The 25,853-nt window shown below is 39.1% G+C and overlaps 1 long non-coding RNA gene across 1 annotated transcript in view; it reads right to left on the bottom strand.

Annotated features, from left to right (window-relative positions):
• Positions 1–288: 288 nt before the first annotated feature.
• The window catches only part of LOC135328011 (uncharacterized), a 61,821-nt gene continuing 36,256 nt past the window's right edge, over positions 289–25,853 (bottom strand). The window contains exons 4-5 of the long non-coding RNA XR_010388733.1: positions 22,278–22,342; positions 289–500 (exon numbers count right to left, since the gene is read on the bottom strand). This is a non-coding gene — a long non-coding RNA (uncharacterized LOC135328011). The remainder of the gene's footprint in view (positions 501–22,277; positions 22,343–25,853) is intronic.

Below are 25,853 nucleotides of genomic sequence, written 5' to 3'. Positions count from 1 at the left end.
ATGACAAATTTCTGAAATCCTTTAAGAAAGTTCATTCATCATCTCAAAAACTTTCATTTGAAATGGAGACTATCTTTCATTTGGAAGTAAATGGAAAGATTTTCTGATTAACTTCATATAAAAAAATGAACAAAACTAATTACGCTATTTATGGTCAAAATTTTTCTTGTTTAGATTTTACATGGAGATCTCATTCATTCCTTTATTTAGTTTCTGCGGAATTTTCATCTAGAAAGGGGAAAATAAATTACATTAACTTTTTTGGATGAAAAGACTGTGCTAATATCATTGGATATGCCAAAAATGTTTATTTCCAACAGAATGACTCAATTTTAACAGAAGATATTCTTAAGCAATTTCTAGTTTGCTGAACTTCACCGAAGCCTCAGAAGATGCAGTGCTGTTGTTGATTAACGATCATATTTTATATTTCTTTTCAAAGCGACAGCCTTATGGGTGGGCAAATCCAGATCTCTCCAGCTTTTTCTTTCTTGAGATGCCTAGTTGCAGAATAGATCGCATGTTAAGGAAGAGCTGAAGCTAACAATTATGTCTTTTATATATTTCGTTGAGTACAATACAAAATCTATTAGCAAAGGTGAAGTCTGGTGATGCAACATGCAATACATAGCTGTTTGCAGAATAACAGATCAAACTGACCAAACTATTTGGGGTTAAGAAGGGGTTAGGAAGGGAATAGGAAGACTCACAGTGTGGTAATGCAAGTAAGTGAAGCATATGCCTGGCTGAAGAACAGAATGAGACAGGATCCAACTATCTTAATCATAACGCTTAATACCTGACAGACCAAAGCAGCCCAGATCAGAACCAGTGGCACCAAGAGTAAAAGAGTTTTAGTCTTTTTCATGGAGTTCATCTCTGAGTCCTGAATTCTTAAGCAGATGACTCAGATGATGGTTAATAAACTGACTGCAGTTTTCTCAGAGCATGAACAACATCCTTCCTAAACGCATCTTCAGAACTGTTGACACAATCCTGAATCTGATTGCTCCATAAACATTATAATCAGCATTATGTTCACAAAATATCTGTGGTAAAAGCTATTACTGCTATTATGCTGGCAATCTTTCCCCCCCTTTAAATCTGAAGATCTAAATAGCTTGAAACAGGAAGTTTCACAATGCCTTGTTCAGGTAGGCAAGATCTGCTCAGGGAGGAGTCCATGCCACATTCATTTGTGGCTACCTTTTCCATAACTCACAACTATCTTGGCTGGTTTAATAAAATATAGTTCTATTTCCTTACTTTATTTAAGAGCACATCAACTCATACCAACTGTATAAGAAAGCACAACAGCATAGAACACAACAGCCAAATAAAATTAGATTCATAGACTATAATCACTTGTATTTGAGATGGACTGACAACAAGCACAGCGCATAGCAGGAGAGAAGTACTGAGCTATGCAGTATAGTATGATGAAAATACCCAAATTTCATAACTTGGCTCCACTGCTGTCATATTATACAGCTCCAGAAAAAAAGAAAAAAAATCTGTGTATCTATTTATGTTGACAAATGAGCAGTAGTTCTGTGAGGAGGGACTGGCATAGGTAATTAACTGCAAGAGGGGTAAAGGCTCTGAGTCCTGGAAGTAGCAAAGTTACTCTCTGCAACCTTGGTTAGATGTCTGGGCCCTTGGGGAAGGTGAAAGCCTAACCAAATCTCTCTGTTTAACCTTCCGAAGGGGCAGCTGCTCCATGTAAGGCAGACGTTGCACAGCTCTGTTTGTGTGCAAAGACTGGCACTGCCAGGGCCGTGGCTGGCATGTGTTCCCTTGGGACTGTCCTCTGGCTGCTCCCGGAGAGCCAGCCCAACACCAGCCCAAAGGCCCAATGGCAAAGCGGTGTCGGCTCTGCATGAGCCACACTGAAACCACAGAAAACTGAGCACACGCCGTCCTTTAATAAGCTTGTTGGCACTGCGACCAAGAGCTCTGACAAACACTCTGAAATCAAGACTTTCCAGGGCAAACCCAGGCATCTAGAAAGGCTAGCACTGTAGTGGTAGAAAGCATGTATGCCCAACTCACTTGGTCAAATTTGCAGCCTGGCATTCTAGCTTAAACTGCCAGTAGAAGTGGGTTTGAGCTAAAACGTCAAAGTTGTTCTGTGCATAGATCGGGACAAAGTTTTTAGAGAAAGCCTAACGCTGGGCGGTGGCTTCTAGCAGGTAGCAATGCACCAGGAGCTCAGCCGCGGCCACGGCCCAGCTCTCCTGCGTTTACCGCCCCATATGTAATGTACACCCAGTGCAGGCTTTCACTATTACTCCATGTGAGCAAGGCAGAATTAGCATAATGGTATTTCCACATGGTAGCAGTAAAACTGGGCAAAAGTTGACATCAGTAATTGAAGAGTTTGCAGACTGAGGCAGAAAGTGAGAAAGTCCTGATAGGATAAAATGTGATCAGAATAACAATTCTCTGCTGGGCTCTACAAGACAGACAATGACTCCTGGGAAGTGAGAGAAAAGCTGAAAATATAGCAGTTAAGACCTTTATTTAGCAGGCAAGCACATGCAATACCCTGTGCCTTTGCACAATCAAGTTCTGACAAGTTAAGAGAAGTCCCTCAAAGAAGCACTGCAGCAGAATATCTGATGGGATGCGTGACAGGAATATGTTGGTTGTTCCTATTTTTGAATAGAGGCCAGTGGAACTAGATCTATGTAAAGGAATGTGGCATGAGAGAAAACATCATTCAATCGAAGGAATGTTTTACAGTAGCATCTTAAAAGCAGACTCTTACAAGTAAAGCACTGATTTTCATTGTCTGGGTTTTAAATCACAGAAGTTACACAAATGTTTAATTTTCATGCTTGACACGATGCCTGTCAAAACAGGGAGAGCTGAGTATTTGCCTGCAATGCTTTCCAATAGCTATACTGCTATTTTAATGCCCATCCTTTCAAAGGAGCAAAGATGCATAGCATTTGACCCATCCCATTATTTTTGTCACTTTTCTTGTTTTAGGATCTCAAGTACAAGCAGAACTTACAGGCAGCTGTCCCTGACTTATCTTGGGCACCCTGAGAAGATACATATGAAATAATTTCATGTCATGAAACTTTCTGGCTTTCCTAATCTCTTTCTATGATGGTTGAGCCAAGGAGAAACATTATGATCCTAAATTAAGTACTGGATGAGTTAAAGGCTCCTGGATGTCAAAAGCAAACAAACAAAATATAGTGACTATAAATGAAAGCAAGAAAAACAACAAAAACAATAACAGCTGTTGATGTGGTTTGAAAAAACTATTATTCTTAGAGAAACAATTAAATCAAACAATTAAGCAGGAGGTTGGCATAAGGCAGCTAGGTAAAGCCTAGGAGTATGAGAAAGCAAACAGGTTAAGCAAGTTTTGTTGCTGCCTCAATATCCCTGAGGTACCTCTGGATAATACTAGGCTTGCTTTGCTCAAGTTTCATTGCAGTTACATCAGAGATGTATTTGAGGGACCCTCCCCCCCCCCCCCCACCAAACCTCTGTTACTGACAGTTACAAAAACAGAGAAGCATTTAATAAATGTTGTCTTGCACAGATTAAATAAATGAGCGAGTACCCAAGAGAAATCTGTGGGAAGGCTCTTCTGAGGTTCCCCTCCTGCATTTGGAAATGAGTTCTGGCAACTAACAAATATCTATTCATTTATTCATTTGGTTCAAGATTTTCATCGCTGCTACAATGACTGTTACTTCCTGTTTTTCAGAGAACAAGATAATTATACATATATGTCAAAACAATTCCACCAGGGTGCAATTCAGACTAGCTAACTTTGTTTAATATTTGTGCATTTGTGAAATAAAAGCAAAAATGCTTGTGCTTGCTCATTTTGAAAGGGACAAAGCATAGCAAGAAGTTTTAAATAAATATAGGTATATATGTAATGAGTGAGGTAAGAGGAACAAGATAGTTTCAGTGTGATGTTTCTGTACTGGGTCTGTATAGAGATGAAAAATATTCACTGTATAGAGCGGAAGATATGCCTGCCTGATTAACTGTGCAAAGTATTAGCTAATCTAAGCATCCACCTCCATTCCTCATTATATGAGAGGAATTTTGTGTTTTGTTTTATATATTTACAAACTCTCCTTGACTCCAACATGATAAAGCATGAAACACAATGTTTTTATAGTACCTCCTATGCCACTGCCAGTGAATATTTTCCTAATTATTTAAAATGTTTATGTTCTACTTTTATGGCCCTCATTCAGTATTTAGTTCACATAAACTAGAGAACTGCTTGACAAATTTACTTCACGTAGCCATTTAAAAAGTCAAAATGTGGAAAATATGCAAAATATGGAATGAGGTAAAATGAAAACAAAATACACAAGTTCTAACTAGTGTCCCTGTCCTGTAACTTGCCTACAGACTTCCTGTTATAAAATTAGTTGTTCATGCCATTTTGTCAGGGTTTTTGTCATGAACATAAGGCACATGAGATAAAATTGTTGACCACAGTGTACTTGCAATACTGTGTGGAAGACTATCCATCATACTGATGTAGAATACTGATTTGATGATTGTGTTTCATACAGTCATAACGATGAATGTGTAGTGTCTGGAAAGGCTTAACAAGGCAGGACTTGGGCCAGAGTGACCAGGCACGCTACATTAATGAGCTGGTGGGCATTTCAGCTCCTTCCCTGTGTCACCCTCACTTTGCTGGTATTTGGTAACCTGTCCATAAGTTAGCCCAGACACCAGCTGGTTCTCACTTCCCAGACTGCCTGGGAGAAAACAGCCAGGTGAGCTTCCTATCAGAAGAAAACCTGTACAGCAGAGCCAAATGGAGAAAGAAAAGATACCTTGAATGTCCCCTTCCTGTAAACAGCATCCCTACTTTCCACTGTTTCCTCAGGTTAAAAATGTTCACATAAAATGATGCTACCCTTTAAATTATGTTTTAGAATGAAGATCTTATGAAACAGAATAAAGATGATAACATAATTCTGGGTCAAAATGGAAATGGTACACTGAACTCCATATATCCAGCTTTTAGTTATAGTCCCCTGATCCTCTGCTCTTGGTCTCCAGGCTACTTCAGACTGTATCAGTAGGTACAAAGGGTCACCTCAATGGAAACATCATGCTCCACCCACAGACCATTCTTTTTTTTTCTTCAACAATTCCTCTTTATACTATAAGTCGTAGTCTGAGACCAAGAAAAACTCTTCTGAGAGAGGTGTATAATCTTGACTCTCCTGACACCCTAATAGGATGCAGAAAAACTGTGCCGCTGCAGTGGTGCAAGGGCTCGTTTAACAGCTCGGCCTTAATTTTATCATACTGGTAGTGCTGTACAACAGTTTACCCATGTTTGCAGCTGAGGTAACATGTGCTACAAGACAGTGTTGTAAGTTTAATAAATTAATGCTTATAAAATGCCAAAAATTCCCAGAAGGATTCTTATGTAGCAAGCAGTTGTGATATGCCAAGTTTCATGTAATAATATAACTGGTTTTTAAATGTATTTTAGAATGAATTATATTTTTCTATCAAAGTAATAATGAATTTTAAGATGTTGTTTTTTGCCATTTGAATTTCTAGGATGAAACTTTGTAAATTCCTCAAATTGCAAATGTCCACTTGAAAAACAAAAAAAACCTTACTCCTGAAAAATATTTATTTGATCTTGCAAGAATGAACAACCTAATTTTAATTTTTCCTCCTCACATATTATACTGCAGCTTACAGCAAAAGATAATTTTCTGACACCATTAATCCATTATTACTTTTATTTAAAATGTCATGAAAAGGTAGAATTACATGAGACATCAACAGGTTATCTGATAGCCCTTTATTCTGAGACTAGGGCTACAATCTAGACTACTCCTGAAAAAACCTTGCGTAGTGTTTTCTGAAAACCTTCCATATCAATTCACTTAATTTTCAAAACTGTCAGAAACTATCATCCAACATTTGGAAAGCTTATTTCAATCATTTAAAGGAATGGCCTGAAGGTTTGGGGGCGAGGGGAAGTTCAAACAAATAAGATACAGTAGAAAGCTAGTAATAATTCATATTTGGAATTCAGCCCATTTAAAAAATTGATTTAGAAATCCTAGAAACTGCAGCACATAATGCAAAATCCTATTACATAAACCTTTACCAAAGACAGAAGAAGTAATATTCTTTAGAAACGATTCTGAAAATGTTATAGAATTTAAGAAACTGATGGATTTTTAATTTACTGTTTAGGCCATCCCCTAATGTAGTAGAAAATTATATGGTATGAGCTTTTATAGAACAGTTATCTTTTTCCATCAAGTTTTTAATTTCAGAAAGAAAATTTTAATTATAGGTCAGAATCAGAAGATAAAGATGAGACTCAATTAAGGCATGATGATTCCTTCTTGCATTAACCCTCCATTCCATTATAAGGGATCGCTAAATGAAAGTCTTATGGTTGGCCCTGAGAAGAGCTGAAATACTGGTATGATTTTTCTAAATATGTGGACACAGTGCTAAAAGTTTGGGCAGAAATGCTAAATGAGAGCTAATTCACACCCCTCACAAATTACGTGGCATGCTCTCAACAACTGTTAATCCAAGATGAGCCTCAGCAGTATAGGTGGACTGTGCAAGCTGTATTGTCTCTCCCAGCATCAAGTATGTAGGAGGTGTTTAAGAAAAAGCCAGTTCTAGCAATGTCGGCACAGAGTGCCTTGTTCCCTCTGCTTTTCCTTAATGATACTCTTCAGATTGCCTGGCAGTTCATCCCACACGTGATTGACTAGCATGTTCAGGACAATTAGATAAAGGATAGCTTGTGTTACAGAACCTTACCCAAAACTGTATTTCCAAATGGTAACAATTCCCTCTTGGGCAGAACTTTAACCCCCAAGACATATCAGTGCACATTCTAAGTTTATGCCTTGCATATTACCATGTGAAAGGCACATTGCTCGCCTACTAGTCTCTCATGCCACTCAAGGTGTGTCGTGCTAGTTCTGGCTTGCAGTAGCAAAGAGTTTTCTTTGATATGCTACAGGGCGCTCAACCAGTTCTCACTATATCTGCAAATAAACAAGCAGGAATACAGATACAGATAAATATTTTATCCAAGTGAAAGCAACCATATAAGCATGCTAATCCTGAGCGGTGACAGTCCATATTTCACTTTACACTTTGTTTTTGGAAAGATACTTATGTACTCTCTTTGTATCTAATATAGCAACCTCAGCTTTTTTTCGCAGTCAAAATATGATATAGCACCCTTCCAAATCTTTGCAGCAATGGGAAACATAGACATTGAGAACTACTGCCCACTGAAACTTTTGGTTCATTTATGCTTCAGTAGAGTTATGGTCAACTTTCTGTATTCTCTGTCTCACTCTCTCATATTCTGACTAACAGAGCTGCACTGTAAAGAGATGGACACAGATGCACTAATGACGATCTGAGCCCAGCTCCAAGGCGACCCATGGTCCTAAATTCTCCTTCTAAATAAGTCAACAGGTCCACAGTGATAGTATTCTCTATGAATGCTGAAAGGAACAATGCTATTTGCTCTGAATTCCTACAGTACCACTGTGATATAGAGATCAAGGTCCTGCTCAGGAGGAAATAGTAGAATTGTTCAGAAATATATATTCCTTTTTTATAAATCTCCTCCAATCTAATCTCCACTGAGAGAGTCTCCATCATCCTGACACTTCCTCAGATTCCTTCTTGTTTTGATTCACTACTTTTTCATGAGTCCTCTGACTTGATGAGACCTTGGCACCTATTTAATCCAACACTGGGTACTCATTTTTTTCATTGGTATCATAATTATAGCTTTTCCATTTTGCACAAAGGCATGCATTTAGGGTTTTTTACACCTTCCGTGAAAGTAACTTTTCCCATTAAGATATGAGTTTTAAGTGTACATCTTCATCATTCAGTAACTGGGATAATGGAGGAGTGGGAAAAGCTAGATAAAGCGAAAGTGCAGATAACAGCAAATACATGAACTGCCCTGCAAGAGTACCTTTAGTACATTCTCTTCTGAAAGCTTAAAAAGTCCTGTTTATCTGGTTTTCTCTCGAGAGAGGGGTACTTTTACATATCAACAGGCAGAGTGGAACCTGTTAGGAGTATCCAACCCTCTTTATTATGTATTTTATGGACAGTTCTGTGTGATATGTGCATGGGAGAGGAAGGAATGGGGAAGGTTAATATACAATTTAGATGATCCACTCTGAATAATCAAGTTACCTGAAACCTCTGATCGTGTTATGTCTTCCTTTAGTAATAGTCCTGCTACTTCTGGTATAACAGTGGCATGCATGCATGGCCAGCTTAAAATTAATAAACACCAATTGATTTCATAGCAACTGTTCTATTCTTTGCTTGAAACTACCTCTCCCATGAAGACATCCTGAGAGCCAACAGTGCTGCTATCCCCTCTGACTGTGATGCATCCTGAAAGTCCTTCAAATATCTCCCAGTCTCAGGCAAATCATTGCAGTGGTCAAATCTAGCTGAAGTTTTGCACAGAATATGCTGCTCTGTAGCTCTTTATAGGGGACTCAGGTTTTGAATTATTCATGACTTTCAATCTTCTGGATGCACTAGTTTTATTCTCAATGTTGGTCTTGTGTTCAAAGAGTACACTTCAATCAAGACTCGGTGATTTTCTTTGCTCAGCACATTGTAACTCCTGGTCTAAGTATTAATGCTGGGTTTCCTCAGCGTATTTGTGAGGTTTTGGCTCATATCCCAGTCATGATTTATCCTGTTATCACAGATTCCATTAACCTCAAAAACTTGTAAGACTGGATCTGCTGCCTTAGATTAGACATGAACTGCTTTATGGGTTTTTTTGTCTGATCTTTTTCAAAAAAAAAAAAAAAATCCTGAATCCTACACAGAATGTTGTACTCCCTGAATATTGCTGATTTGCAGTTGCAGGGTTAACACAGGTATAGATAACTGACTATATGTTGTTGAGAACAAGGCCATTTGTTGTCAGAAGTAAGATTACTTTCTGACTGGCTAGCACTCATCATTTACAGTTACGATATGCACTGTCGTTTGAATGTCCACCAGTGGTCCTTCATGTTTCCAGAGAATGTCAATAATGTTTTTTATCGATGCACTAAAGGAGAGTCTTAGCTCCCTTTAATTACCTTAATGTGCCTTGCTTAGTCAACATTCAGAGCCAAGAGCTCCATCCATATTAGAAATGAAAGAGGCTTGAACATGAGCTCAGGCTCTGGTACGTGATTGCCCATACTGCTTTATTGCTAGCATATTCCCTGTCATGTGGACAAACTGGCTGGTCTTGAGGAAAAGCGCTTAGCTGTAAAGATATGAGCCGTGCTGTGCCACTTGCTCTCAGCACCAAAGAACAGATCCTTGCATATTATATCTACCAGCACATACACAGCCAAAGAGTCTGACAGTGATCTGCTTCCTTCAGTAACTAAGTTTAACTGATCAGTAACACAAGACACCGAACAAGACAACTAATTCCAACTCACATGTGCTGTAGCCGTTCAGTTCCCAATGTTCACTGACTATTGCCTTAAAATAAAAAGTGGTTTATTTTTAGCCCACAAAAGTGGTGCCAGTGCTATGGGAGGAGGGGGAGAGACAGGACCTCGTGTCCTCAGGTTAAGGGCCAACGCAGAGGCAGGGCCTCCGTTCCCGGGGCAGCTCCGTGATTATTTAATAAAAAGTAGGTCACATACTAGTTATCACAATCAGACAATACTGAGACACTACATCTGATAACAGTATTTCTAATAAAAGACACTGGACATGCAATTTGGTTATACAGAGACAATGAACTGAAAAGTGTTCTCATTCAAGTTGCTGATAAAAATATTCAGTAATCTTTAGCCAAGAAATGATTCTTGAAATACCCACCACAAATATAACACACAGATTTCCCTTAAAAAATTACCATTTAAACATATAAAGTATCTAGTCAACACATATCCTGTGTCCAGCTTCAGATTGCTTTAGCCTCTTCATCAAAACATCATGCGATACAAATGAAGGTTTTTATGAAAGTCCAACTGAACCAAACCTGCATAGTTGCAGTGGTGTTGAGTTAGTTTAACAGGACATGCTTTCAATAGGTAGGTCTTGATTAGTATTAATTCTATTGTCTTCCTCTAGCTTATTATTAATAAAGCTTTGTATCAGTTCTTCCATCATCTTACTCACAATTGATAACTAATTTGCAGCCCTGTCATTCTCTGGTGAAATTGTTTAGTCTTTCAGCCACTCCACAGCATTAATTTTCTTTGAGGTCTATAGTCCTTTGATGAGTATCTAAAGGTTTTATTTAATATACAAAAGTAGTCACTAAAATCTATCCCTCCCTTGCTACATTGACTCCTACTAAAGGTTGTGACATAAACCAAAAAGCCTCATCCTCTAAATAAGTACTCAATAAACATTTTTTTAACTTGTGTAATTAATAATTGTCATAAAAATGTGCCATTTTTGCTGTCAAGCAGAAGTAAGCAAGATCAGTGGAGATCTACTAATGAGGCCTACTTGGTTTATTCTTCTCTTCCTCTTGACAGTGTGTAAGAGGTTGGTGGCAATTCAGACATTATTTGCTGCACAGAGGCATTTGTTTGGGCAAGAGGATATTATATTAAAGATGAAACAAACATCCAACTTTTCTATTTGGTTGAGGCTTCATCCTGCAAGTTCTGATTAAAACGAATGCTGCAGAAATAGCAGTTGTGTTATATATTTTGAAAATGGTTGAAAGTGTGTAAACAGGAGGAGCCTAAAGCTGAACTGCTGAAATATCAGGAAATCATCTTGACCCAAAGGCAAATGAAGCATTCTGCAGTTTGACGTTTGGTTTTGTTATTTCCATCATTTCCACTATTTCCATGAGGCCAGAACTAAGTGCAATCATTTCAGAGAAATGCTCTCAAAAGTTATGGTGAATTCAAGCTGCAGGGTATTTTTGTGGCACTTCTGCAGCTAGCCTAGTCCTCTTAAAGATGCTAGATGTTAACATAAAGAATGCTATTGATGTGTTTTTTGAAGACAGAAATAGGATGTTTCTAACTTGTTGCCTGTTTTTATAACAGAACAAATGTAGTGTTTTGCTAGTTTGACAGAACTATAGGATTTAGTTCTTCTGAAAGTCCTGGCCTGTTGAAAGTAGCAGTTGTGTCACAAACTTCAGAGATTTATCCTAATCTGCAAGAACACCATCAGGATGAGACTACAGTTCAAGTCTTTATACTTCATTACTTTTTTTCAGAGAACAGTCTGCTCTGTCCGGCAATAAGATTAGAGAGGCTCAACAGAAAAGGGACTGTTTAAGTTGAATATGAGGTATTTTCTATTAATATTTACTACTATTTTTGTTGGTTAACAACTACTCGGTTTCCGTTCATGTTAACTGACCTCGTGAAGCTTTGAACACTCTACTCTGCTGCTTTTGCAAAAATTTAATTGTAAGATCCATAACGTGATTTCAGATCCTTTTGCCTTTTGAGCTTGTTTTTAAGTGTTCAGTGACCTGAGCTTCCCCTGTTTTGGTGAGGGCTCATGACTGTTGGGTAGGACATTAGTATCTGAACTCGTCTTGAACTCATTGGCCAGTGGCTCCCTGGGTTTCACCGCTCTGTTACAGAATAGCTTGTGCAGCAGCACTTCACACAACAGCCTGGTGTCAAAAAGTCAGACTCTTATTGATCACTAGACAAGTAAAATACCAAATAACTCACATGATAAACTATATGCAAAAAACAGCAATATGTTTAAATACAATTAGCTGAACAGGCTTTTTATACACATACATAAGCAGACTAGCATGTTCCATCTATCTTTTACAACTTAAGCTAATAAAGCTGCACAAATAGATTATACTAATTTGTCTAACAGCACTCTATGTCATCAAAGCTGAAAGCAGCCAAGTTTTCTGTCTGGCAAGGCGTACCAAATACAACATAATGAGTACAACCAGCCTAACTCTTTTTATGCAGGAAGTTTCAGAGAGTGGTTATTTTCCATTTCCATAGAAACTGTTGCTTCATTTAACAAGAACCTTTCTCCACCCTTGGTGATCCTTCAGGAGTGCACAGCTAATTAGAGAAGGCTCCACAGAAGCTTTTACTATATTTTCTTTTTTTTTCCCCATTTGCTTTGCACTTTACAGGGCAGAATTCCATACCAAATTTTAGGAAAAAATGCCTGTTTTATAAAATGCCAGAAAGAAGGAAGTAGAGAGGAAAGAAAATAGCCACAGCCCACTGATGTATGCTTGTGTTCTGTTGACCACTATATCACATCATAGGAAATTCATTTAGAATTAGGTTAAACTAACTTTAAGGTTAGTTACTGGTTCAACACTCAAAAATAATCAAACACTAGGTTTTCCTTACAGGTGTGTGCTCCTTTGCATACATTTCTCAATTAACACCATACTTTTGTCTTCCTTTTTACAGTCACTTCACATTTTGTATGAGGCTTTCTCTGACTATCGCACAAAATGACATGCCTATCCCAGGATTTGTAAAACAAAACAAAAGCTTAAATACTGCTTGAAAACTGGTTGTAATTCATAAGAAAAGTGGTTAAACTTAAGTGTTGCATATATACCCTTTGAAGTCACTTGCTAATTTTAAAATGCTTAAATCTGCAATTATGATTAATTTAAGATAGAACCTACATAAAATTGGGTATTCTCTTCACTCAAAGATATCATTAAATGATAGTCTTACAAGTAAGGATTTTATTGCCATCACTATACCAAATAAATTCTGTATATTTTGGTGACACAGTTGTCTCAGTGGAATAAAAGTGTCTTTTCCTGTGGCTGTGGGTTGTCATTCAGTTTCCAGACAGCTGCAGTAGTTTAAGATGTCACCACCCCCAGCTATCTGTTCTTTTCTTTTCTGCTGGAAGTTCTGCTAAGAGAGTGGCTGATGTGACCAATGTCTGGTCCTTCAGTGCAGAAGTAAGCTGGGTTACCTTTATCCCTTCTTGCTTACATGTTTCTAATTTTCTTTGCCCCACTTCTCCTGCCACATAGCCTTCCCCCCCACATCTTCACCAGCCTGAGGACTGTGAAAACCAGCTCCTCAAAGCATGGGCAAGATTTCATCCCCCCATTCTCCAGGAGGTACTGGCTTTCAGTATTCCCTGATCCAATCTTAGCCTGAGAAGATACTGGGACTAGAGAAGTGGAGCGGACTGGAAAGAGCATATTTGTGGGTGGGTGGATAGAGAGAGGGCTGGGAGAAGTGCAGGATATTTTAGGCAGCTGCAGGGGGCATGGCCCTCTTACACACAGGGAAAGGGATGGCAGAGGAGAAGTGAGTGGAAGTGAGTGACAGGAGTCAGAAAGGGTCCAGGGGTCTCCAGAGGTCTGGGTGGAAGAGACCAGTGAGTGTAGTTTCAGAAAGAGGTTTCTGAAGAAGGCTTTGGGTGTGCTTGCAGGGAGAGGGGAGGGTGGGGATGCTCTTTCTTCCCTCCTTGACTCATTAGCTTCCTCCTCACCTCCACTTTTGTGGTGTAAGAGCATTGCTCTTGAACACCCTTACTCTTTTCCTAGCTGTTCTTTAATGCCATTCCCACTAGAAGCAAACTGGAATTGCCTTCTCAGACCTTCAGAAGACATTGGGAAGGGCAGGGCTGCTTCCTTTGAGAGGAAAGGGTGAGTGAAGCAACAGGGTGAGGAGAGGCCAAATCTGCTCCTACTGCTGCCCACGTGTGTCTGGGTGAGCTCCTGCAGGAGCTGGGCTGAAACTGGGGAGGCCGAGGGACCTGGGGAGGACAGGGACCTGCAAAGGCAGGCGGCAGGGCTCCTGTGCAGGCAGGGCTAGAGCAGACAGCTCACCCTGCTCACAGCCTGCCACCCTGAGGCGCCTCTGCCCTCACCTCTCCTCAAGTTCATCCCAAGTCCATTCTATAGCAAATGCTTGACACACACACACGCACACCCCACCCCAACACACACACATACAATGCCCTGGCAGCAAGGGCTGTGCCTGTGAACTGATTTCCTGGGTCCCAGGCTCTGTCTTTGGTGCTAGCACTTCCCCCACAGATCTTGGGTTCCAGTAATGAGAAGTGACATTGCTTCAGTAGGAAGCTTTGCCCTCAGCACCTAATGTTTTCCCCCCCTGGGACAGGCTGCAATTGGTAAGTGGAAAATGTGGGCTTAGACCCCTTCAGGGTAAGGTGAGAATTCTTCTCATTTCTGGATGATGATTTTAAATGCTAGACTTTATATATTACCGGAGGAGAAGATAACTTTTCCTCACATATTCTGAAAGAACTTAATGAATTTTAAGTTTTAATGAAAGAGAAGAGATTTTTGGTGCTATAAATCTGTAGCGCAGGGCGCACCTTGTATCAGAAGGCAATGAGGCAATAAATTTTCAGAGAGCCTGTCCTTGAAATCTCCTGGGCTGGCTTCTCAGTATGCTGGCTCCTGAACTCTGCTCCAGCAATACGCAGGAGGCTCCCAATGAAGGTTTTTTGATTCTCCTACGAGAGCCAGCTAAGTAAGTCCTGTCAGGGAGCTTGGGCTGAGAGAAAATGGAAATCTGTATAATTTAATCTTTCCATTAGGACATATCTTAGAAGTGGTTAGAAATATTTCCTGTAAGTGTCATTAGGAATTAGGATTAGGAATTCTAGTCAGATTTCAAACAAAGACTCTGCACAAGACCAGTGAGAAGCAAGACATTTCATTTTATCTACATTGCTTCAGTGTCTATGAAAATGAAAATTTGTTAGAAATACAGTGTGCTGGTCTCATGATCCTTTATGTATCGAGAAATCAACTGCATGCTGTAAACTCCATCCAGTGGAAGCTGTTACAATGTAGATAGCATTTAGCCTGAAGGAGGAACAGTAATAGTGACCCAGTCTACCAAAAAAAAAAAAAAAAGAAAGAAAAAAAAGAAAAAAAGCATGAATCCCAAGTTCGTCTAATCTCATAATCACAGATACTTCCTAGCAAGCTAAAAGCAACACCCACCCGGCAGCTGTCATGGAGGAACATTAAAACGAAAACACTTTCGATGTGAAGAGGTAGCCTGGCAGGAGGCACTCCACTAAACGATGTCTCTTACAGCCACTACTGCTCGCAGCTCCCCGCTCTCTCTGTCTTCCTCTTCCTTCTTAAAAAGCACAGGCAGGGCAACAGTGTTTGCCTCACTATCCCTTTCTGCAGCAGGAGATGTTTGTACCAGGAAAAGTAAAGTACTGAGTCACAACCCAAATGACTGGTTATTTCATGGGAGCTTTGAAACTGCTAGCATTTTTTTAAATGCCTTTTTTTAATGCCTTTGCATCCCTCAAAAGGCTGTATTATGTGAGCAGAGAAGGCCCAAGGTACAACCTTCAAAACTAGCCACCTGGCTGGCTCAGGATATGAGCTGACTACTTATTGCCTGGAATAGGTAAACCATCATCTTTGTCATGATATGGACACAAATGATGTTTCTGAGAACTTTAACAGGTTCTAGACATTGTCTTTCCAGTTTCTCCAAATCAAACTCTATCTTTAGAAAAAACATAGAGGACATAAGTCTCAGAATTTAAAAACAAAGTTTTAATATAGTCAGATTAAGTTTGATTGAGCATCAGCATGTTTGGGATTGCCTGTAATATCTGTCTTCGCAATTTTGTTCTTTTGTGCCTGCTCTTATCTGAACCATTTCAGTAGGTAAATCAAGCTGCACTAGCATGCTGTACCTGCAGGAGTGTGTGAATACAGCATTCTGCCCATGGGAGCATTGAAAGTTAAAGAATTGAACTGCATCCATTAAATTTCATTATAAATTCATAATTATCAATCATTCTGCATACAATAAACATCTCAACAGAGTTTGTTAAAATTAAGAAAATATGCAGGTAGGTTAAAGAATAATTATTACTAAACTATATCCTACTACATATAATGTAAAGAGTAGTTTCTCTCCACTGAATTTTGTATAGTTCTTTGTAACCATAGCAAGGGCAAGGGGAAACATTTGCTTCAGGCACTTCTTTGTTCTGCATTCATTGTGAAATCTTTTCAGCTCTTGGCAGGAAGGCTGAGATTTGCATACAAAGCCAAAGAAAATAGTTACAATTTTATATATTAAAAAAAAGAGAGAGAGAGAGTAAAGAAAAGGGGAATGTAGCGCCTAGTAGGTTTTGGCCTGTAAGATGTGATGGACTAACACTACTACTAATAGATGCTATTCACTTTGAGAATCATTAAAACTGACCACTTGAGGATTATACAAGATGGCAAAGTATTTGAATAATTAAGACACCTCAGAAAACACTCAAGTGTTATTTCCTGGAACTGTGAAATCTAAGGAGCGAAATCTGAATTTTGTTGTTAACTAAGCAGTCACATGCTGTGACTATTTCTCAAAGCACTAGAATAAACACAGCCTCATCAGAAAAATATCATCTTCAGTTTTTCAGCTAAGAGAAACATCTGAGTAAGTGATGTCTAAAGATCCCAGTAGAACTGAAAAAGGAGAAAAAAAGTAGAACGTTGTGTCATATCTCCTGTGTGCAAAAATGCAGAACAGAAATAATTGGAAAGTGATTATATTCTAGAGGTTGAATGGAAGAAGGTCAAATGCTCAGTAAGAGTCAAAAACAGGTAAATTGACTGTTAGAAGTACTAAAAAAAGAGCTAAGGAGAAAACAAAAAGTTTGTCATTTTATGCTGGTTGGTATTTAAAATGCACACACATCTTAAATATTAGGTACCATTCTGATTGTCTATCTCAACAACAGCAATTGCAAAGGTAACAAGAATGTCTGAAGATGTGAAAAAGCTTGAAGAATTGCTAAAAGAGTAAAACCCTTTAGCTAACGGGGATATGAAGTTTGTGATAAATATCTAGAAAATCACAAACAGCAAAGATTTGGAGGAAGTGAGTAGGGATGGATAATCCACTAATTGTCAATTCCTTTGAGACACCTAATGAAATCATGAGCTAGCAGATTTATAGCTAAAAAGAATTACTTTTTTTCTACACAATGTGTAACAGAACATAGAACTCATTGACAGCGGATAGTACAGAGCCCGCATCGTAGTGGAGTCAAGCAAGGGTGTGATAAATACATGGAAGATAGTGTCCAATTGAGGAGTATTAAAACCAGTGCTGCTTCCAACTCAGAATGTCCATGAATAAACAAGAGCTGGAAAGGTTTGCTGGGAAGAAAGTTGCTTTATGCATAGTACTTTTATAGTCTTTACCTAACCCTTCACCTCTGACCAATGGGCTATCAGGAAATAATAATAATAAAAAAACTCTATTGGTTTGAGAGGAATTACAGGACTGAACCAAATGACTTATAGGGCAACAGATGAGAAGGAAAAAATAAGGTTAGAGATTTGAGACAGGAAAATCAGTGAGGCACCTACTCTCCACGTATCCTTTTGTGAAGGCATCCAGGCAGCTAACAGTACGAGCTAGCCTGGGGCAGAACAGAGCAAAGGACCTGCACTAGGCCCCAAGGGCATGTGCAAATTAATCAAATAACAGGGCCAGGATGCTAGCTCAGCACCATTCCTACCATCTGTACTGTTTAATTCTTTGCATGCTTCCAGGCAAGTTTTAGGGCTGTGTCAGCTACGGCTCTATCACACAATGCCCAAGAAAGGTTTGCGGACAACAGCCAGCAGCAACCAGGGATTATTTCCAATATGCAATCTGGGCAGAGCTGGGCTGTTTGGCTCAGGGAAGGGAGTTTAGCAATGGCAAGCTGTGCTACACCGCTTGCCCTCAGGGCCTGATAACAAGCTCTATTTACGAGAACAGATATGATCACAGGGACTCCCACCAAGCTTTTTGATACTTGCTCTTTACAAACTTGAAAGAGGCTGGACAAGGAATTTTTGTGACTACAAAGTCATTAGGGATATAAGGTGAAAAGGTGAGAAGGGTATACCCAGGGTTTCAGTATAACATTATGCTGGGACTTAAAGACAGGTTACAACTTACATGTTTCCTGAAATTGTGTGCAAGGATCTTATCATCACAGAAAAGAGAACTAGCATATAGAGTGGTTCATCGGGGTCTCTGAGGCTCAGTGGAAATAAACCCCCACATCACTGCATTTGGAGGAGGAACAAGGAAGATGAGCATGAGCAGAAAAAGGTGTTTTCATAGCTGGGGGTAAAATGGCAAGGGGGTTTTATTGTGCCTGTTCAGGAAACCCTCAAGGTTTTTTGTTTCGTTTTCTTAACTTGGGGTTCACTGAGTCCCTGCAGGTGTCCTAAACCTCCCCCTAGAAGAGGAAGGAAAAGGCCTGGTCTGCTTCCACACTTTCTCTTTGCCCCTTTAAGGCCATGCAAAGGTGAAATTCTCAGTAGACATTGTATGGAGCATGTGCCCATGTACTATTTATCTCTGCAGCCCTTTTATCCTGGCTGAATATCAGGCAGTTGTTGAAACTCTAGGCATAATATCTGTAAGTATCTCTTAAATTCAAGACACGGCCAAATTAATGGACCTTTAAAAGAATATAAAACATTCATGTACATATGAATAAGATTCATAAATGCAATCACTGCTGCAGCATGTTGTGTTCCTACGTAAAACTCACAGCAACAAGCAGGGGTAGCATGAGATTTCTCTTCCAGTCTCTACCTACAATTTGATGAGCCTATACAGATTAACATACAGCAGTGGTGTAGCAAGTTTGGCACATATCTTACTGTAAGGAACAAAATATATCTATTCAGCCTGACAAATGCCCAGGCCTTGTCTATCATCACAGCTCGGGCCAAACTCCACATTTGACTCTCAAGGCACTGTTGAGCTTCACTGCAAAGATGGCCTACTGTGCCAACAGGCTCTGCCTGTGGTTTAATTTCTTTCTGAAGAGGAAGAGAAAAGTAATAGTATCTCCCAGCGTATTCCATTTTTGGCATTTGAGTGAGGTAACCAAATTACATAAATCCATGAAATGATTTCTACATCATAATTCAAAGGGCAAAAGTTTTTAACTGCTGGCAACATTTAAATTGTCAGCACCACTTATCAACGGGAATGGGCTGATTTAAAGCATGCAGAGCTGTTGTCCAATGTGCATGCCACATCTGTCTCTGTATCCCTATACTCCACATCAGAGTTTTATTGCCCTCAGAATGGCTTTAGCTGAATAAAGCAGAATTAAAACTGAGGTTGTGGAAAATCAGGTAGCAGCATCAGAGAGATGCACACGTGGCCAGTAGGCATCAAACAGCCATTTCCAACAGAGTAGAGGCAGAGAAGGTGCCATTTAGGGCACCGAGAGGCATTTTTTAACTAAGATGTCTATCACCCTCCTTGTAGGTATGGTGGTAGAAATGGATAGTAAGAATTTAAATCGCTAACCCAGTCACAGCCTTGCAGTATTCTTAGAGGGAGTAAGCTAAATTTATTTGTGGAGCTCCTTTAACCTACTCATTTGTCTTCCTTAGTTCCAAGACGCATATAAAGGGGGAAAGTTACATTTTCAATTACATGTATTTGAAGTGGACAAAGAATGAAGGTTTGCTGAATTCATTAGTGGTGCTAGAGACATGCAGAGAATCAGACTGTGCACCCAAAGCCTGAGGAGCTCTTTTGTGTAGGCCCATTATTTTTTGGAAATTTTTTCACTGAGAAAGTACCTATCACCCCGAGTAAGAATTACCCAAACTAGTTCATTTTGACTGCTTTAAACAGTTGAAAAAATGAAAAGGGAGTTACTTTTTAATATGTTTAATGTTGTATATTAATACATAATGTCTCCTGAGTACTCTTCATTCTGTGATGACACCAAATAGCAAGCACCACATAACAAGCATATAAACTTGCTGAAGAAGGAAGCCTACAGTGTCCCATTTTATTGAAGGAGAGGAGGCGTTAATTACAGACCGAATGGAAACTCTGAGCTGCCGAAACCTAATAAGTACAACATTCAAATTTAAATTGTGCAGTGTTTCCTGATTCATGTGTGTTCAGATATTTAGGAAGAGGTCAAGGAGGACAATATTTCTCTTTCTACTTAAAAAAAAAAAGTCTTCCTATACTTCATATTAAAGTGTGTTTTATCTGCAAATACAGGAGGGAACATAAGGCAGTAGAAAAAGGCAATATGGTCTTGTCAAAATTAAAATTATTTAAACACTGACAGACCCATAGACAAAAACAAGCTGGAAGCAGTTACTACATCAAGGGAAACAAATACAGGGCCAGTCAGTGGTATCTATTTATCACTAGTATGCAGCAACAAGGCAGCTCCAGTTTAGATGGAAAATACTGGTCCCTGCGGCTGAATATTTGCCCCGAGGAGCTGAAGTCCAAGTTCCCAAAGGAGTTTGGGTGTCTGTCCTGCTTTGGCAGGATTTAGGTGTCAGCCTCTGGTGCTGGTTCCCAGAACCGCTGCTTCGTCTCCACTGCACCGCAGGGTGCCTACGTGCCGCTCGGCCGGCGGACGCGGGGACCTCGGCTCTGCGTGCGGGTACGTTCACATGTGCTGCTCTGAGCTCTGTAACAGGGAAAGGCTTATTCTGCCTAAGCCTGTTTTGGGTTCCCTGTGCCCCTCTCTTTAAGGCCTCAGTCCAGCCTTTTAACATCTTAGACGCTAATTACGATATAAGAGTCACACAAACTTTATATTTGAATGTCTGACTAGGCAGAAATGGCTCTGCTGAAAGAGAAGATATTAGGCATTATATAGGTCTTCTATCCCATTTTACCATGGTTATTTTAGTATATGATAACTTCCTTGAATGAAGATTAGTATTAGCCGTCCTGGTTATATAGTTTTAGCACTGCCTACACTTTTACACTACGGTAGTCTGCTTCTAGAAATCATCCATATTAGAAGTCTGCCAGACAACAGAAAGCACCAGGTTAGAATAATTAAGTAAAGCCATTAGACAGCCATTCTCCATTTCAGGCAAAAATACCAGCTTTGTGTGGAACTACAGGCTCCAAGGCGATGTTGTTTCCAGCACAAGGAGACAGGCAAAGTCTCTTCACTGAACGCCCCCCAGGATTTCCTACGTAGAGCCTGTTTCATAAGTGTGGGACTCATCTCAACTAATTTCAGCCATCTCTAATTTAATCCTTCTGTCTAAGCTACAGCATCTGAGAGAAAGGCACGTCCAGAAGATGATTCATCTCACAGATCATGGACACCCCTCTCAGAAACCCTTCTCTCTCTATTGGTCGTAGAAGGAGCTTAGATGTCTGTCTTAGGCTACAATCAAGTCAAAAAGGAAGCATTTTATCTTAGGGCTGTTTAATCTTACATTTTGGTTTCTTGTAATTTATTATGTTCTCTGTATAAATTAGTTTCTTTATGGGATGTGTTAGCTGTTTTGTTATGCACTACTCATTAATATACTTGGACAAGTAATGTGCTACCAAAATTTAAATATTAAGAAAAGTATCTTCACATATGGAAGCTTAAACCATGTAATGCCTGTGATATTGATGCTGGTTTCAAGTAGCACAGCTGGCTAGACATAGATTATTTTAAAGCACAATCTAAAAAAAAAAAAGAACAAAGGAAAGCAGCAGGTCAAACCACATGAGAGAAAACACAGTGAGTGGGGAGGATGCAACTTAATGTTGAGGATAATTTTATTCTTTCAAGCTCAGGTGACTTGTGTTATCCTTTCTGCAGCTAAAATTCTATTGTGTTTATGTTGGTTAATCAAAAACTAAAAGTCATTTATTTTTCCCATAGGCAAAGGGTTTTGCGTGGAGATATTTAAGCTATACACTAAAATTTAAATGCATTGAACTAGCTTTTGATTTCCCATGAATATCTGAGCACACAGGCAAATTATCTCAGAGCCTCTTCTATTAGACAATGGTCACAAGAAGTAATTAAAAAATAGCTATCAGACATTTATCTTGTAAGTAATTTATTTTGCAATTGTTAATAAGGATACAATGGAATAAGTTTATTAGTACATTAAACTTTTAAAAGCAATATTACATGTGTCACATAACGGAAGTTTGAGCTTGAATCAGATTTGCAGAGGGACCTCAGTTCTATTTTCATTACTATTTCATCCATCTTTAAGCTGTTCTTTAGAATAAAGTTCTAACACATTATTATGGACATACAAGAAAAAAAAGGGAAGATTCAAAAGGCACAGATAGAAGGAAGGAGCCTGGCTTCCACTGACTTTTAATAAGTTCGATACCTAACTGCTATTTATGTCTTAAAAGTATTTCCTGAAGTGATTAAAAAAAAAAAATCCTTAGCCAATATATGCAGACTCTGTGCATGCAGATGGGGATTTTAAACATTTATGCTATTCTGGTACTTACCCAGACCTCCTGTGCCTCATATCCAAGCATTTAAAAATAAATTCTCTTCATTCTGCCATTTTCTCCTAATGAAATAAATTCATGGGTTAGTTATTTTTGTTTTTGCTGCCCACAATCAAAAGTACATGGGAAAAGTCATGCTGAATTTTTGTTCTCCCTTATCTCACAGCTATTATCTAGCACCAGTGAGAGCTGCATCCCACTGCATCACAAAATCATTCCTGAGTACATCACTTGTTCATTGAGGTGTGGGATTCAGGTGCGAACATGGTGATGACCAGCCATGGAGGCAGACAGGGCCAATTCCCTGGCTCATTTTAAACTAGACTGCATTCAGTAGAAGTAAAGCTAGTGCCAACAGCCACATCTTAGCCAGTGCTCCTGCAAGGTCAGTGAGCTGCTGCTTTTTGTAACAACTGGAGCTGAGACTCTATCGCTCTGTCGCAATATCTAAAGCATTGCCAAAATCCAGGTTTGGGCTCACAAGTAGATGAATCTTTCTGGCTAGATTTATGCTTTGAAATATGTTTTTTGTGGTGCATGGATTACTGAGGAATGCTCAAGGATATCGGGACAGGATATCAGACTAACTAAATGCAGAGTCAGATGCCATTCTTTGAGGAATATGAGAGCAAGTAGGTCACATCTTGCTATTTTTCTCTTACTAGTATCTTCTTCAATCTGCTTTATCTCACTTGAGGTATCAGTTCTTTGTCCAGGTGGCTTTGCACGCTTATGCATCATGAGAGTTTGGTAGCTATGATTTATATGCGTTTAATATCAGCGATCTACTTCTGTCCCATTAAATCAGGATAAACCTCTCGAAGTCCCCCAAATCTTCCAAGAGGGATCAAATAATATGGGAGATAGATAAAATTAAATTTTGTGATACTCTGTGGGGGAAGGTTTGGAAGCCAGAATAACTTCTGCTGATAACAACCGAGATTTTATCCTGAAAGAAATACTTGAGTGAGTTTCTGTCTGCCTCAGCAGTCAGAAAGAGTACTGGTTATTAGTGGTCCATAGTCAACAGAAATATACCCACGCTCTCCCCACTTGTCTTCTCTGCAGTGCCACATTTCAAACAGAAGAGTTTAGGATGCTAGCAGCTGGCAGAGGCAAGAGATTTTTATTAGCTTCCTTGTCCATATACTGGGAAGAACAGCTAGTTCTTCAGGAGTATTTTGAGGAATTATGTATGTATTAGTCCAGCTGGTTATTTGCATTCTTTAGGATTCATTGTAGAGTCTTCTAATCAAAACAGAAGTTGATAGATCTGCACTAGCAAGGTCTTTGGTGTTCTCTACTTAATATTTTACTAGCTAGTAAGATCTAGGCAGTCTGGCTGCTGTTGGTGCCAGTCTACTGGCAATTTTCAGTGTAAAATCAACTTTCTTTATGATCAAGATATCTGTAATGGAATGAAAAAAAGGAAGGAAAAAAAGGATACAATGAAGAATGGGTTTCCACAGCCTTCATCTCCCCTGGTAACAAAGAGATTTGTGCCAAAAATTCACAGACATAAGTTTTTGGAGAGGATATGGAGCACTGTACAACATTTCATAGAAAGTTTGAGATGTCAGAAATGCTTTATCAAAAGAGTCATGACAAGGGTTAATCAACAGATTATTTTTCTTTCTGATGTTTTAGATTTGATTTGAATAATTTCTAACAGCAACTAAGATATTATTTCATTCTGTAGAACCACAGTTTCCGAGCAAAAATATTAGAACCACCCATATCAAAGTGGGCAATGTTTGGAACTCTCCTTTCCTTTAGCCCTGGCTTGATAAAGAGTTTTTTCCCCAGTGATATAGAAGAAATTCTTTATTCCTTTGTTAGCTGTTTTGCAAATACTGCATGAACCAATTTCTTGTTTTATATGATTCACTTTGTGAAAATTATTTCTTTCTTAGTAAATCCTTTTTACTAATGAGCTTGAGTTAACCATCGCACCATCAGTTTTATCTACAGACTAAAGTTTTGATTATACAATGTTTAATCAAATAATGAATGCTACTTCATAAATAGAATTATTTGAAAAAAATCTGATCAGCAGAGCAACTGGAGGAGCCAGAAAACAGAGCAATAAACAGCAATGTGTGTTATTACACATAATGCAAGGAAGTAAAGACTGTGATGGAAACCAAGGCAGCACTGGAAGCAACCAAAAAAATTGAAGATGTGTCTCATCCTTGAGTAGAGGAAACTAGTCATGCATAAATTTGGGGCTGGCCTAGATGTTTTCCAAAGGTCCCTTCCAGCCTCAACCATTCTATGAAATTGTCACCTGACATCTTCTTTTCCATGCGCTCTAACAACCAGAGGTACAGCTGAAGAAAAATAGGTATCTGAAGAAAAAATAGAGAAGAGACAAAGTTTCAGGGGCAGCTGAACACTTGCATCTACGTGCTGGTGAGCAATACCCAGAAGACAGATATGCATTGAAGAGCAGTGAGCAAGAGATATATGAGCAAGGCCAAGGAATATGGTGGCTGGTGGAGCAAAAAAGGGAGTGGCTGACTAACAGATTAAATTAACTGTTTAATACCTGTTAGTTCTGTTTTGACTCAGTCACAGTGAGTTGCAGAAAGCCACCAACCTCAGAAATAATCAAGATGGAATTATCATTTTTAATGGAAAAGCGTAAAGCAATCACACACACACACACACAAAATTGTAGTACTAGCCAATTGTTTTACCAAAAAAGGATGGGTATAGAGAGGAAAGCGAGCGTAATACATATGATCCAGGGGCAAGTTATGAAGAACTGCCACTTAAGCATATTGTTTAGTTACTAAAACTGTGTATTTTACATCCTTATCTGTATATCCCCAATACATTTGAGGTGCTTTATTTCATTGGCTAACCTTCATTCATTGCATTTACATCTGTTGTATATTTGAAACAGCAGTAGAGGTTACATGTGTCTTACAAAAATTATCTAGGATCACAAAGTGTCCTGTCAAAATATTTCACAACAAGGCATCCCAATCTCGTAAGTGTTCTATAAGAATACACTAATTACCTTTTGATCATACTTCAACTCAAGAAAGCAAACACACCTAATTAAGCCAGTTAACAAAAAACACAGGTAACCTGTGTCAAAACCAAATAATTCCTCTTCCTCTTAACCATCCACTAAACTTCCCAGTTATGCCTTTTGATCAGTTGTTTTTTTTTCCTTCTTCTTTCCCCCCCCCCCCCCCCACACTTCTAAAGCAAACTAACAGCACAAAAGAAAAAAGACAATAGAGAAAGCCAGGAGTAGCGTACGTTTCAGGTCAGAAGGGAAGATGCTTCTTTTGTAAGTTTGCAGGGAAAAAGCAAACTTGGGAGAATAAGTTTTGCACAATAGTAAGACCTGTGAAATCAATTTGAGTCAACAGAATTCAACAAAAGCTTCAAAGGCTGATTACAATGATGATGTGCAGTCATATGAAATAACAGAGTCACCTGACTAGTTGTGCAGGAGCTATTTGTGGAACCCTTCTTCAAAAAACTAAGATTTTTGAATCAAAACATAGCTACTGATTACTGATTCACTGACTGATGACTTAGTGAAGCACACACCAA

Source organism: Dromaius novaehollandiae, chromosome 3 (genome assembly GCF_036370855.1).
Source record: "Dromaius novaehollandiae isolate bDroNov1 chromosome 3, bDroNov1.hap1, whole genome shotgun sequence".
Taxonomy (NCBI): domain Eukaryota; kingdom Metazoa; phylum Chordata; class Aves; order Casuariiformes; family Dromaiidae; genus Dromaius; species Dromaius novaehollandiae.
This window is presented reverse-complemented; position numbering and strand designations above follow the sequence as displayed.